We start from the raw sequence: 13,147 nt of genomic DNA on the forward strand, positions 1-13,147 counted from the left end.
CACACACACACACTCACACACCCTCCCCGACTTCCTAGGTTCTTGCGGCCTTTCCAGCTGTCAGCCCAAACTAGCCATGGTTCGGGAACACTCCACGGTGTCAATCCACCTTAACCCGAGTCAGCAAAGCCGGGACGAAGGAGCAAGAGGTCGGAGCAGGGTTAAGGGGGGAGAACCGTCTTATCTGGGATTGTCTTCAGTGTTCCGCAGATAATCAGTGAAGCAATTCAAATGTGCACGACTGGGACGTTTTGTTATTTCATAAACGATAGGAGAGTCACCGGTTAGCAAGGAGGGCTAGCGGCCACTTCAGGTAGCAGATCAACAACAAAAGCACAACAGTGTATGTTTTAGGGCTTGAACCAAAAGATAGCAGCCGTCAGGGAGGAAGGAGGGAAGAAGAAGGGACTGGAGGACGCTGCTCCTCTCTTTTGACAAGCTGAGAGAGAAGGGATAAAGAAGAGGGAATAAATAGGCTGTGAGAGGCAGAGGACGGAGCCCGGGGAATACGGCGTCACCCTCAATCCAGGAAAGCTCTGCCAGAGGAAACGGCTCCTTCACCATACTGTGTGCCCATTGGAGCTCGCGCTGGACCCCAACGTTCGCTCTCGTGCTGGTGGACAAAGATAAGTCTTTAGGAAAAAGAAAAAGCGCGAGCCCTAACCGTGGTGCTGGCCAGGCACGTACCGGCCTGCTGTACAGGGAATTTTGAAGCACTGGCGAAAGGGGGGGTGAGCGCGCGCACGCGGTGTGTTTTTTAGGGTAAAGTAGCACCGCGAGCCCCAGACCGAGCAGTCCCCGACAGCTTGCGTGCTGTAGGTAGGCTTTGATTGTTGGAGATTTATGGCGGAGCCGACTCAAGATTTATGACTTTTAACAAACGCTTTACGTTGTTTTATAGAGGCGTTCTAATGGACACACCATTATATGAGAATGCAACAGTGCGGGTTAAACGCCGTGCTTAACTGCCATGCATGTTGTTTTAGTGCCATTTTGGACTCGAGTAGCCAACACGTTATAACAAAGCCAAACCGCCTGACTGCTCTTAATTGCGCACTGACAGTCAGTGAAAAGTAGCCTACATCCAAGGTTTTCCGAGAAGGGATTCTCTGGGCTCCTTTACTCCATCCGGTGTCTCCGTCCGTGGCCAAAAACAGACTGCATCCAGGGAAAAGCACAAGAGCCGGAGGACAGACACCCCGAGAGAGAGCAGGTAAGGTCTGCCGGGATGCTTCTCGCTCCGTGTCCCGGTGTGTGTTTCCGAGGCGTCCCCATCCCACGCGCTCCGCCGCTAGACATGTCATTAATTATCTGTTGTGTGACCGTGGTCTCTCTCGAACTCGCAGAGGCATCCGCGGGGTGTGCCCGCGTGCAAGCTCTATAGCTAGCCAAAAGCTTATTTTCTGTGTGTGTGTGTGTGTGTGTGCGTGTGTGTGTGCACGTGAGCGCGCCTGAAAGCAGCTTGAGACAGATGCCTCAGAAAAGGTAAAAGAAAAGGGTGCCTTACCATGCTCTCTCTCTCTCTCTCTCTCTCTCTCTCTCTCTCTCTCTCTCTCTCTCTCTCTCTCTCTCATTGTAAAAAAAGAAGTTTCCTTGCACCTTGAAGAGCGGTGTGGACATGAGGTGTGTGTCTGGTAAGTGCGTGTGCGCGTGACACAGTGAGAATGAGTCGTAGTGAATAGGGACCTGACGGCTAGGTGTAAAGAAAGAAGATGCGTTCAAGCCACGCGGTGATTTATGATAGTGTGAAAAGATTGCTTACTCAAGAAGCCTCCCCCTTCTCTCTCTCTTTCTTTCTTCCCCTCTCTAGTATCCACAAGTTGTGATGCCCCCCCAAAGACAAAAAATCCACAAATGATATTATGAACAGATTAACAGATTTTTTCCTCACATTCAAGAAAACACAGGCAAACTGGGTATGAATAAATGTTTAATTACAAGCGCTATTATTTCAGTTTGAATGATTACAAACTAAAGTTTTTGGTTCCATAATTGCCCCAATCCACCCTTATTCCGACTAATATGTTGGTTTTCTCATTTTTATTCCAGCCAGATGTATCATTAGGTACATTTCATTGGACAGGGATATCAAACCAATAGCAATATTGGAATCAAATACACATAGATGAATGGATGTCCATACCAATATGAACAATAAATGCACACAAATGTGATTTTACCAATGAGTCCCCAGCTCTTAATTCTCTTGATTCCTTTGTTGGGAGCAGACAAGATTGCAGCTTTTGAAAACTAGTTAGCCTAATTGTTTTGTTTAGTCTTTCCTTTATGCGCCAAACTTTACCCTTTCTAGCTTAAGCAGGTTTTATATTTCTCTCTATAGATATGGTTCAACATAGTATATACCTCAAAAATGTTTAGCGGTGAGTATTGTATCAGCATAGCATTAACCAAAGAAAGTGTAACTCTTATAGCCTTCACATTAAACACATGCAAGGTCAAATATTACAGCATCAGGCCTCACAATCAATGCGTTGACTTGATTCCAGTTGAAGGATTGCACCCAAATCTAATGTTAAATATAGGCCTAAATACATGTCAATGTGACATCCATTTTTGTTCCATGTGACCAGATGTTGATCTCCATGCAGGGCTGTTTTAAAAAAATACTGAGGCCATGAATCCCAGCTAAAGCTTTTACTGATAAGAAGTGGTTATATGTTTTCTGGTGTGGTGGGAAACATAAATAACCTGTAGCTTTCAGTATGTTGTACATCATCATCAGCTGTGTCTAAAAAAACGACCAAAGGTCTCATTTTGGAAGGGTTAATTTAAAATGTTCAATGTCCATTGTATTGTATTAATTGGTGTGTGACACACATGTATATGTGACTTTATTTAATCTACCACATTCAACAAAATTAAAAAAAATCATAATTCAATTTTCATTGTAAATTTAAAGTTGAAATTATTAAAAAGAAGTTTTAAATAGGTCGTCTCTAAATTCTAACTCTATCAGTGGTTCTCAACCTGTGGATTCGAAACCCCAAGATTATGCTAGGGGTTCACAAGATGACAGGGACAAGAAAGAAAAAACAACGCAATTTCTTTTTCTGATCTACTGGATAAGTTTACGTATTCTGGACATATAAAACTCATTCAAATTATATAATCTGTTTGAGCACAAGATTTGTTAGGGGGTCAAAAGCCAAAAAGGTTGGGAACAACAGCTCTATTTGTATATATGTCATATCAACTAAAAGCCGGACAGCTCCTTTTAGCTGTTGCTTGACCTCGGTGGTTTTTACTCACTTCCGGGCAGAGAGACAGTAAAGTCATAAAAAACCCACAGCAACTCCAACACAGCTGTGATTTAATTGATTTTTTCATACATCACTGACAAACTATGGGCAAAACACCGATCAAAATAAAATAGTGGCGGCAAGCACGCCTAACATTGTCGCAGTGTATAAAGGCTGACAGGTCTGGCCCAGATCCATACAGCCGCTTTCTCCTGCTCTAACAGGTTTAATGGCAGGCCTATCTGCTGCTGGGCCAAGTGGCCTGATTACATTACAATCACTGGCTTCTTTTTCTGATCCACATGTCATAAGAGAAGCATGTTGTTAGGAAATGGATCCAGGCCTGTTGTACTGGTGCAGGCTGTTCAACGCTCAGAGCCTAATGAGGCCTCAAAGCTATATAATAACAACTTAGGAAAATCAATTGTTAAGGCAATGCCAAACCACAAATTACTACAGATATCACTGAGTGCTAGTGTCCCTGGATGGACTGAGACACCAATTCAGGGAGCAATCTTGTTTAACCAACAGGCAGCCACAGCGGCTGTACGTCTTGACATTTACCATCGACACAATTGGATAACGACAAAACCCCTGAAAAAGATGCTCAGTCATTGGACAAGGTGTCTTCCAGAGGACACCCGAACCAACTTTACAGCATACACAGAAGCAGGCTGAACTGTACATAGGGCTGCACAGCATGAGCAATGTGCTACTATTCTTAAGCCTATTTGTTTTGGATACGTCCTGAAGCTCTGTAAGGGCCTTTTTGACTACTTTCTACGCAGCCATTTAGTAACATCAACCGTCAGCTTTGACATCAGACAATCAAACCCCAAAAGCAATTTTAAGTCAGAATTCTGGAAACACTTCAAAACATAGTTATCAGAACAAAACATGCCGACACTGTAAATACATTTTAGCTTTAGTTTAACATCACAGTTCAGCCAGAAATCAAACTTGGCCAGAAAAAACCTTTCCTTTCGTGATTTCTATCTTTACCACTCTGTGTGCTCACACACACACACACACACACACACACACACACACACACACACACACACACCAACACACACACACACACACACACACACACACACACACACAATCGCATTCATCCCTGTTCTTTAATGCCTGACAGACTTGGTGAGCTTGGCACTTTTCATGGCCCAGAAGCAGAAAGGGCAAATTGACCCCCAAACACCCATCTCTCTCTCTCTCTCTCTCCCTCTCTCTCTCTTTCTCTCTCTCTCTCTCTCTGTCTCTCTGTCCCTCTCCTGGCTCAGGGCTTTCTTTGAGTTTGAGGTTAAAGATTAGCATCTCTGATAAAGATTAACTCTCTGTCAAAGGAAGGCGCTGATGGCAAGAGTTTCTGGTTCAGGACTGTTAGTGCCACAGGGGCAAGCTCTTCGGGGAGTTGTGACCCTGCCTGCAGCAAGAGAGCAGGGTAGACACTGGGCTATAATGTTGGCTCACTGGGTAAGATAAGGTAATAATAGTTACCTTATCAATAATTTAATGCAACATTTATGTTGCAAGTTTTTTGTTTAAAATGTTTGTTTATTTTTCACTTGATGTAACAGTGGCTTGGCTGAGCCCACAAAAACAGTTAGTGCATGTAGAAACAAGATTAATAGACATCAGTTGAGTTTTTTTCCTAATTACTAATTCCAAAGAGGAAAAAGCCAACTCACGAGCCACCCTCAGTCTACCTCCAAGACTTCAGTAAGTCGTTAAAGTCCAAGCTCAGCTCCCATTCTTGGTAAATATGTGCATGATCCCTGCAAACTACTCTAAAACCATGAATCGGGAACTGCATTTGTCAACTTCAGCAGAAGTCTGTGGCCCAAACAGGATTCAAATAGGTCTTTTGTACACTGGCTGAGCGTAATGCCTCAGTTATGTGTCTACAGCCAGAAGCCACATAGTTAATAAGGAGAAGATTTGTTCAGATTTCACAAGCTGAATGAAAAGCATATGTTTAGCAAAATAAGAGGATGATGTCGATGTAATTTCCTCTAGCATGATTCGGTCCACACCCTGGTGTACTACACACTTCTCATGAGTTCATACCACAAAGCTTTACAATGAAATGCCAGTAAAGAATGATAAATATAGGATTTTTTTGAGTGGGTTGATAAACAAAGTTACTAAATTGTCTAGTATTTAGATTATAATCTTGGGTTTTTATTTGTGTTGCATTGGACTGATTTCATTTGTACGAGCGTAATAAGTGATAACTGAGTAACTGAGCAACAAACTGAAAAGCATTTCACCCTCTGAGACCCACACTTTAATTAAACAAACTGGAAGCAGAGAAACAAGTATGGTGTGTGTCTCTCCCCCTCAGTTTCTCTCAGTAGTGCATATTTGCTCTCTGAAAAACGGTGTTGAAACGTGTGTGTGTCATTGGCGGAGCAGCAGGGGAGGAGATGACATGTGTTGCAGTATAGGTTTGTCGTCGCTTGCCCATTTGGTGTGGCTGTGGCGCTGGTGTCGGTGATGCTGCTGCATGGCCGTTCAACCTCATTACACTTCAAGAAAAGCTTCACATGGACTTGTTGAAAAATGTATAGATGGATTTTGACTGATCCTTGGGGAAGCAAATGGTGATGTGGTGGCCCAAAAAAAAAACCTTTCAGTGCAGTGTGCAACCTTTGCTGTTTGTTAAGAGTGTATAGTCCAAAGTAGTAATGTACTAGCAGAGTAAAAGACTGCAGGGGAAAAGAAAACTGACTGTGAATTTACCACCTAAGGTGTAAGAGCAAAAAAGGGAACCTGCATGTGTATAAACAGCCCATGTGCTCTAAATTGACTTGATTCTTGGCTTTTTTTCTTCTTTTTTGCCATTTAAGTGTGACCAAAACAGGGAGTTCAGCTTCTGGGAAAACAAACGGGCTTTCTTAAACGTATGGCAATCATTTGAGCAGAATGTGAAGGGCCATGAAACCCATTGATGATGCAGTAAATTATGTCAAATCCAGAAATTGGATACACATGGGGGGGATGTGTCCAACCGATTATAAAGTTGCTAACACTGACACCACTGCAACTTCGCAGGTTCAGCAGTCTAATAATAGTTCTCGGTTAAATAAGGCTGAACACATTCAAATAGATTTACCATCCACAAAGTTGACCTACAGTTGTGTGTGCATTTGAACATGGCCCATGTTCTCCTGATTAAAATAGACAAAAACTCTAAAATCAAACAAAAATATTTTACAAATTTCACAAAAATGAAAAGTAGGTTTTTAATCATTACAGAACAACCTTGATAAGCGCTAATTGTTGCATGCAAAGGTACTCCGGATGATAACGTTACACATAGTATGTGTAGGTATTTGTGTTGCATGACTTTATTCTCTGCCTGTCCTGTTGTCAGCTGGCTGCAGTTTCACATTACCAGCAACAAAAAAGATTTAGATTGAAAGTTCTCTCCTGTGAATCCTGTCTTAGTTCAGAGGTTACAGGTTTAAGGATTAAAGCATGAAATAGTGCATGCAAATGGGATTCTGCAGCACTCCGCCAGTGGGTTGATCATTAAAGAACTGAGCTATTGCTCCTCCAGGTCAAAGGTCCCTTTTGGAGAGCTGTGTGCCAATATATCACTGTGTAGGTGGGGGCTTACAGCTCCTGTGTTATACCAGAAGATACTACAACTCGTAGCAGCACTGATAGTAAACTGAAAGGTCTGAACTTGGTGCAGATGTGTTATCCTTCGTGTTTCTGTTCTGTTTCAGGCGGTATAAGGTCAAAGAAGTATAAGGACAAAGGAAAGCTCAGCATAAAACTTTTAGATCAAGCTACAACAGCTGTTTCTCCAGCACATAGACTGTGTGTGTGTGTGTGTGTGTGTGTGTGTGTGTGTGTGTGTGTGTGTGTGTGTGAGGGCTGAGGCACAGGCACAGGCAGAGGCCGGTGACAGCACCACCAGACCAGGCAGAGATAATAGCAGCAAGTGGTGATAACGTTTGTTCAGGTCATGTGCAACTTGAAAATGAAGCAACGGCAGCATAAATCCATCCGTTCATCACCATCCATTTGTTGAAGTAGAAATATAGCATCTCGAAAACTCTACACAACCAAGTTCTAGTATTACAAACTTGCTCTATTTGAGTAAATGTGCTTTGATACGTTTTTGTTCGTTCCATCCATCCATCCATGCATCCCCTTCCCAGGAGTGTGAACCTGCTGTTCACTCACTTAATATGCATTCTGTTCAGTTATGCACCGAGACTCTTTGTTGCGTGTTTATGCCTTTGCTCCATCCTTAATTTCAAATTTTCACTTTATCCATCCTGAGAGGAAAAAAAAACACTCATCTACATTTATTTTATCCAGAATCATGATCCAAGAGCACTGATTTCCTCTGAAAGTCCCTCTCTCTCCCTCAGCCTCCTCTTCCACTCAAAATTTGGCTCATCAGCTGTTCTGGGGCTCTGGAGGCGGCCTCCTCCCTTTGTTTCGACCTACAGGCTAGCTGGCTAAGCTAGTCGGCCCCTGCATCACTTTCTGGACAACTTTAGACTAGTCCACTACTGCTCCGTAGCTCCAAAATTTCCGACTAACCCGCGGGGCTAAAAGGGGGGGGACACTGGGAGGAAAAACGCCGACTGCTGCGATGGGGATGGACGGCAGCCAGAGCTGTGCGTGAGTGCATGGACAGAAACAATAAATAACTTTATAGTTGTAGTAGTACTCCTAGTAGGAGTAGTGGTGGTGGAGGTGGTGATGGTGGTGTAGGCTGGTACGGGGAGGTCGGGGGATCCTTGCTTTTGATTTATGTGTTTGGGGGAAGCTGTCAGGAGCAGAAACAGAGGCAACGCGGGCCAGAGATTTTATTCCAGCACTTTAATAAAATATATCAGCCACTATGCAACAACACGGACAGCGCTTTTCATCCTGCGGTCGTGGATGCTATTATACAATTATACAATTTATCTTGAAACAATGTTTAGCCCCTTGTGCAGCATTGGATGGATGGATAGATGGATGGATGGATGGATATCTGTCCGGCTGGGATGCGTTCTCCTGCTCTGGGTGCTCCGACCCACATGAGGATAACCGGGCAATAAGCACCGAATTTTCCCCCGGATTAGTTCTCTCCCCGGATTAGGAGTGTTCTCTCTTTGAATCATGCTGGAAGTTATTTATGGGCTGCATGGATGCCCAGCCGCTGGGAAACAGCTGTACACCTTATGGGGCCGTTTCTCTTTTTCGCTTGCTTCCAGTTTTTGTTCTCCCTTCTCGGCCCGTTTGGTGTTTGGCAACATGTCGGACGTTTTTAGAAGTGCCGTTATGGATGTGTTCAGTAGGCTATATTAATGCAGATAGTTTATATGTGTCAACCAACGTGAAGTTTTTTACACGTGGCTTTGAATGATATTAATCGTTCCCGTTGAAATGATTTGGAATCAGGATATAGACGCATCCCGTGCATGTTGTTCAATTGTAATTATTTTAATTTGAGACATTGACTGCATTTTTGTAAGACCTGTTTATGGCGTGTACTGCAACAATCCCTGTGTTTTCACAACAGGTTGCAGCTATTAGACTATTTCTATAATGGCACTATTTTTTTAATTTGTTTTAATTAAGATGCTATTTTAATTTCCAGTTTTTTAAGAGAGTGAAGCTGCTTAACTTTTATTAGGCCTACTTCCTGAGCTGGAATTTTCTTTCAAATTAGTCATGGATTGGAACATTTTCGATTCTTTCTTTTTGTCCATCCCGTCTTTTAGCTGCATTACTGATGCGCCAGTGTCTCCTCGTTTACTGGGAAAGACTTTCCCGACAGTAAGCAACCCAGATCGGATGTTTCCACAGTTTTAAAAACGCTGGGAAAACACAGTAATTGTAAAAGCATATGTTATATGATACCCGAATCAATAACATGTCAAATGACTCCCAGCCAGCCTTCATCCCTCTCTCTCTCTGGTCTTATTGCTTTTATTCCGGGATTTCACCGGGTATAATTGAAGGTCAGGCTACCTGTCAGCGGCTGCTCCCGGCCCAGCCGTTCGATTACACTACAAGAGGTCTGTGCTCTGTATCGGATTTTAGCAAGCCTTTTTGATTGCATATCTCTTTCTTTTCTATCCCTTTCCCTCCCTATACCTCCCTTTTTTCCCCCCTTTGATCCTGCAGTTCTTAGGAGCTTTCTGGAAGCCGTTTCCTTTCATCACAACACCAGACAATAAGAAGAAATCTTTCGGTGAGTCTTGCTATTTCACTTTATTAGTATTAGTATTATTATTAATTTTCTTCTGATGCTATGCAATGTGAGAATGATGTTTGAAGTGCGTGTTTGCAGTGTGATCGCTGTTAGTCCGTGAAAAATGTGACAATTTCGTTTAAAACCTAGGAACACTCTGTCAATTTGCTGCATCCTCTACATTCAGACTATAAAATCTGCTCAAAACATTGCAAATATTCAACTAAAATATCGGTTATCATTTATTTTTTTTATGTAAAGTATTTTGAGACTGTCCCCACCTAGGCTAATCTCTACCATGTAACCCTGTTTCATACATGCAGGCCTAGTGTGATCAGTATTATTATTATGGCTAATATTTTTAATATTATAAATTATTATGTAGTCTAATTTTACATTTCGATGCCATATTGTTTGAAATTTTCTCTTAACGCAGTTAAATGACGGTACATGTTTTTTTTAAAAACCCAACTGAATATCTAGAAAGTGCAGGTCGTGTGTGTGTGTGTGTGTGTGTGTGTGTGTGTGTGTGTGTGTGTGTGTGTGTGTGTGTGTGTGTGCGTGTGCGTGTGTAATATCATGTAATGACACGTGCTAATGTAATATAAGCCAGAGGTGTGATGGCCGCGGGTTACAGCCGACACACCGGGGTCACTTCATCATTTGATAGGACAGTTATTAAAACAGCTCTGTAATAATAAGCCTAATGCTAACGCAAGCAGTAATAATACAGGCTAATGCCAGTAATGAATCTATCGCTAATGGCAGCATAAAATGAGCTCACAGTTGTCGAAATGCTTAAAGTTATTTTCATTCAACATACAATAACAAACATCAGGCCTACACATAAGTATGCATCCTTTGTGTTGAATATTTTAGCATGTACAGCAACACACTGTTTCGACTCAGTAGCCTATAACTGTGTAAAATATGAGTTTAAATCCCATAGTCAGAGGAAATTCCTGTGTGTCATCCTCCGTGGCCTACATGCCTAAAGTCCTGGGGGAGGGAAACAAATGGGGGGAAAAAATGGAAAGAGGATTTCCATGGCTCTGCAAGGCAGAGAGTTTCAGTTGTGAAACCCAATATCCGTGACTCAATCCGAAACACGGAGCCGTCGATGCGCGTCCAAGGAAAATAAAGAGCAGGAGCCATCCTTTACAAGCACCGGCGTGCTTTTACAAGTCAATACACACATGTAATCCGCTCTGCTTATTTCTCCACATGCACGGCTCTTCCCACTCTCTTGCTCAGTGGGGAAAAATAGGAACAAAAAAAAAGCTGATTAGCGGTTTGGTTAATGAGTAATGAGGTTTTTTTTTAGCAGCAGTTAGCAGATCCTCCAGTCCTTACAAAAGGTGGTTTGAAGGAAAAGTTGCAGACGGACACATTTCAGGCTCCCACCTTCCACCTACACGGAGCTCATCCTCTCTTTTCAGCAGCCTACAGCAAATGCTATCTGTTTTAAAGTTGGGCTGTTTACACACACACACACACACACACACACACACACACACACACACACACACTGCTGGGTGCTAGAAAACTCATAAATCTTACGTAGCCATAAACGACAGGGGTAGCGTTCTGAATAATAAAAATAGAGGGAAGTGGGAGAGAGAGCTCTAGAGACGCAGTGTGTGTGTGTTTGTGGGTATGTGTATATGTGTGTGTGTGTGTGTGTGTGTGTGTGAGATTGTGGTGTGAAAACATAGTAGGCCTAAGACACCTTCTTATTTTCATTTCCATTTTGGTCTCACCTCTCTGTCTCTTTCCTTCTGGGGTTTCTGGTCGCTCCTGCTTTTTTAGCCTACTTCACCTCTTTTTTTGAAATGCTGTTGCACTTTGCTCCTGTCTTCCTCCACTGTGTCAAAGTACAGAAAAGAACACAGACTTTAAAGTTCCCCTCACAGCCATGTAGCGCCATTATATCTACACATCTCCTGGGCTACATTATCTTTTATTTTCTATTTCTTTTACCGTTTGTTGATTTGTTACATTTTTACTGTTTGTACCTTTTATGTCAGTCTCCGTACTTCACCTTTTTCTGTGCACATGTAGCAGCAGGGGGAGACAAGGTGTTGAAATCCTAACAATACAGACTATATATATATATATTTCTACAGGGAGTGATGAGCTGCATGCGGGGCCCTGTAAATATAGTTATAATACAATCACATTTTCTGGAAAAGTAGGTAGTGAGAAGGTGCAAGAAAGAGAGTCTTCTCATGTTGCCTGTCAAAATGTCATCAAACATATTAAATGAATTCACCAAATTGGCACTAACAGGTGTTTGATATGTGATTCCGCCCTCACTCACATAACTCATGGATCTGATTAGGTTGTGGCAACACTTTCAAATAAATAGTAGCACATGTTTACATTTCCAGTGACAGTGTAAATATATACCAAGTCAGTTCAAAAATGTAATATCAGCCACTAAGAATATATTTGGTTAAGCCTTAACAGGGGGATATATATATCTGTGCTTCATTATTTATTAGACTGTTCTATTTTATATTTTTCTTTTGCCATGTGTTAAACTGTGAGCCTATGGATTTAGACTGCAAAGTAGTTTGATCTTAGTAGGCTACCTAATTTCTATTTACATTGTTCTTGGAGTAAATAATCTACAGCCAAATATAGTGAAAATGAACTGGTAACCCCTGGAAATGAAACTCATATGTTAAAATTGTTCTAAGGCTGTTATCTATGTCCTTCTGATCCTGTTCACCACCCAAAACAACTTCATCACTAGTCTTATTTCGTTGGCATGTAGCCCACTAGTTAGAACTGAAGGAGAAAGACAAAGATGGACGGTCCCATCCTGACAGGAAGCCCATGCTGTTTAAAATCAGCGTTTTTTAAGGAGGTGGACAGAGAGAATTGTAAACAACCTGTATTGATATTAGGCTATGAAAGTTACTCAAAAGTTTCCCTGGTGAAAAAAGCCAGTTGCGAGCTGTAGGCCTATGTTATAGAAAATTCCAATGTGGAAGAGTGAATTCTGAGCTAATAGCAAACGTATAGGCCACTAGGCTACCCTATGTCTGGATGTAGGACCAATACAAGTGCCTGCGTGTTTCACTTGCAGCCAGGGAAATTAGCATAATTTGTATGTGACGCTGGGATGTTTGATGGGGGAATCAACGCGTCCGCAAGTAAAGCCGCGTTATTTCCTCCGTTACACCCCCGTGAGCGTTGTACCCGGGCTTGTTGTCAACAACATAGTGAGAATAGACCTAATGGGATTCTACCGTCAGAATTATTCTACCCTAGGCCTAGTACAGGCTATCGTTGCTGCTGCTAGCCGTGTGGAATAAGCCCCAAATCGGTAGCCTTCCAGAGACCGAAGCGAGGCGGACCCAGACCCAGACGCGGCTGGAGAGAGGCAGGAGACCCGGGAAGACTGAGAGACGGGAGAAGGAGAAGGGGAATAAAAATAGAAGGGAGCTCAACCCCCCAAAAATGCGATGGGGTGACATTTTGTGGTGGACCTGTTCCTCAGAAGAGGACTGACTGACGGACTGAGTGGCTGCGTGAGCGACAGAGGCTAAAAAAGAAAGAAATTTGAGGCCATTGTTATCAGCCAGCAGCGGTGCAGGCAGCGCTGGTGCTGGGGCGGAGGGTGGAGGGCGGGTGGGGGGTGGGGGGCGCGAGCAGGCAGCAGGCA

General features: G+C 42.9%; 1 protein-coding gene across 5 annotated transcripts in view; it reads left to right on the top strand.

Annotated features, from left to right (window-relative positions):
* The window catches only part of hoxb3a (homeobox B3a), an 88,795-nt gene that overhangs the window by 63,524 nt on the left and 12,124 nt on the right, over window positions 1–13,147 (top strand). For 4 of the 5 annotated variants that reach the window (XM_032537286.1, XM_032537287.1, XM_032537284.1 and 1 more), the window contains one exon: window positions 9,408–9,474. The gene's annotated coding sequence lies outside the window, so the exon portion shown is untranslated. Of the gene's footprint in view, window positions 1–976; window positions 1,214–9,407; window positions 9,475–13,147 lie in introns of those variants that run through there. The other variant, XM_032537288.1, reaches the window with a different exon arrangement.

This window comes from Etheostoma spectabile, chromosome 15 (genome assembly GCF_008692095.1).
Source record: "Etheostoma spectabile isolate EspeVRDwgs_2016 chromosome 15, UIUC_Espe_1.0, whole genome shotgun sequence".
Lineage (NCBI taxonomy): Eukaryota > Metazoa > Chordata > Actinopteri > Perciformes > Percidae > Etheostoma > Etheostoma spectabile.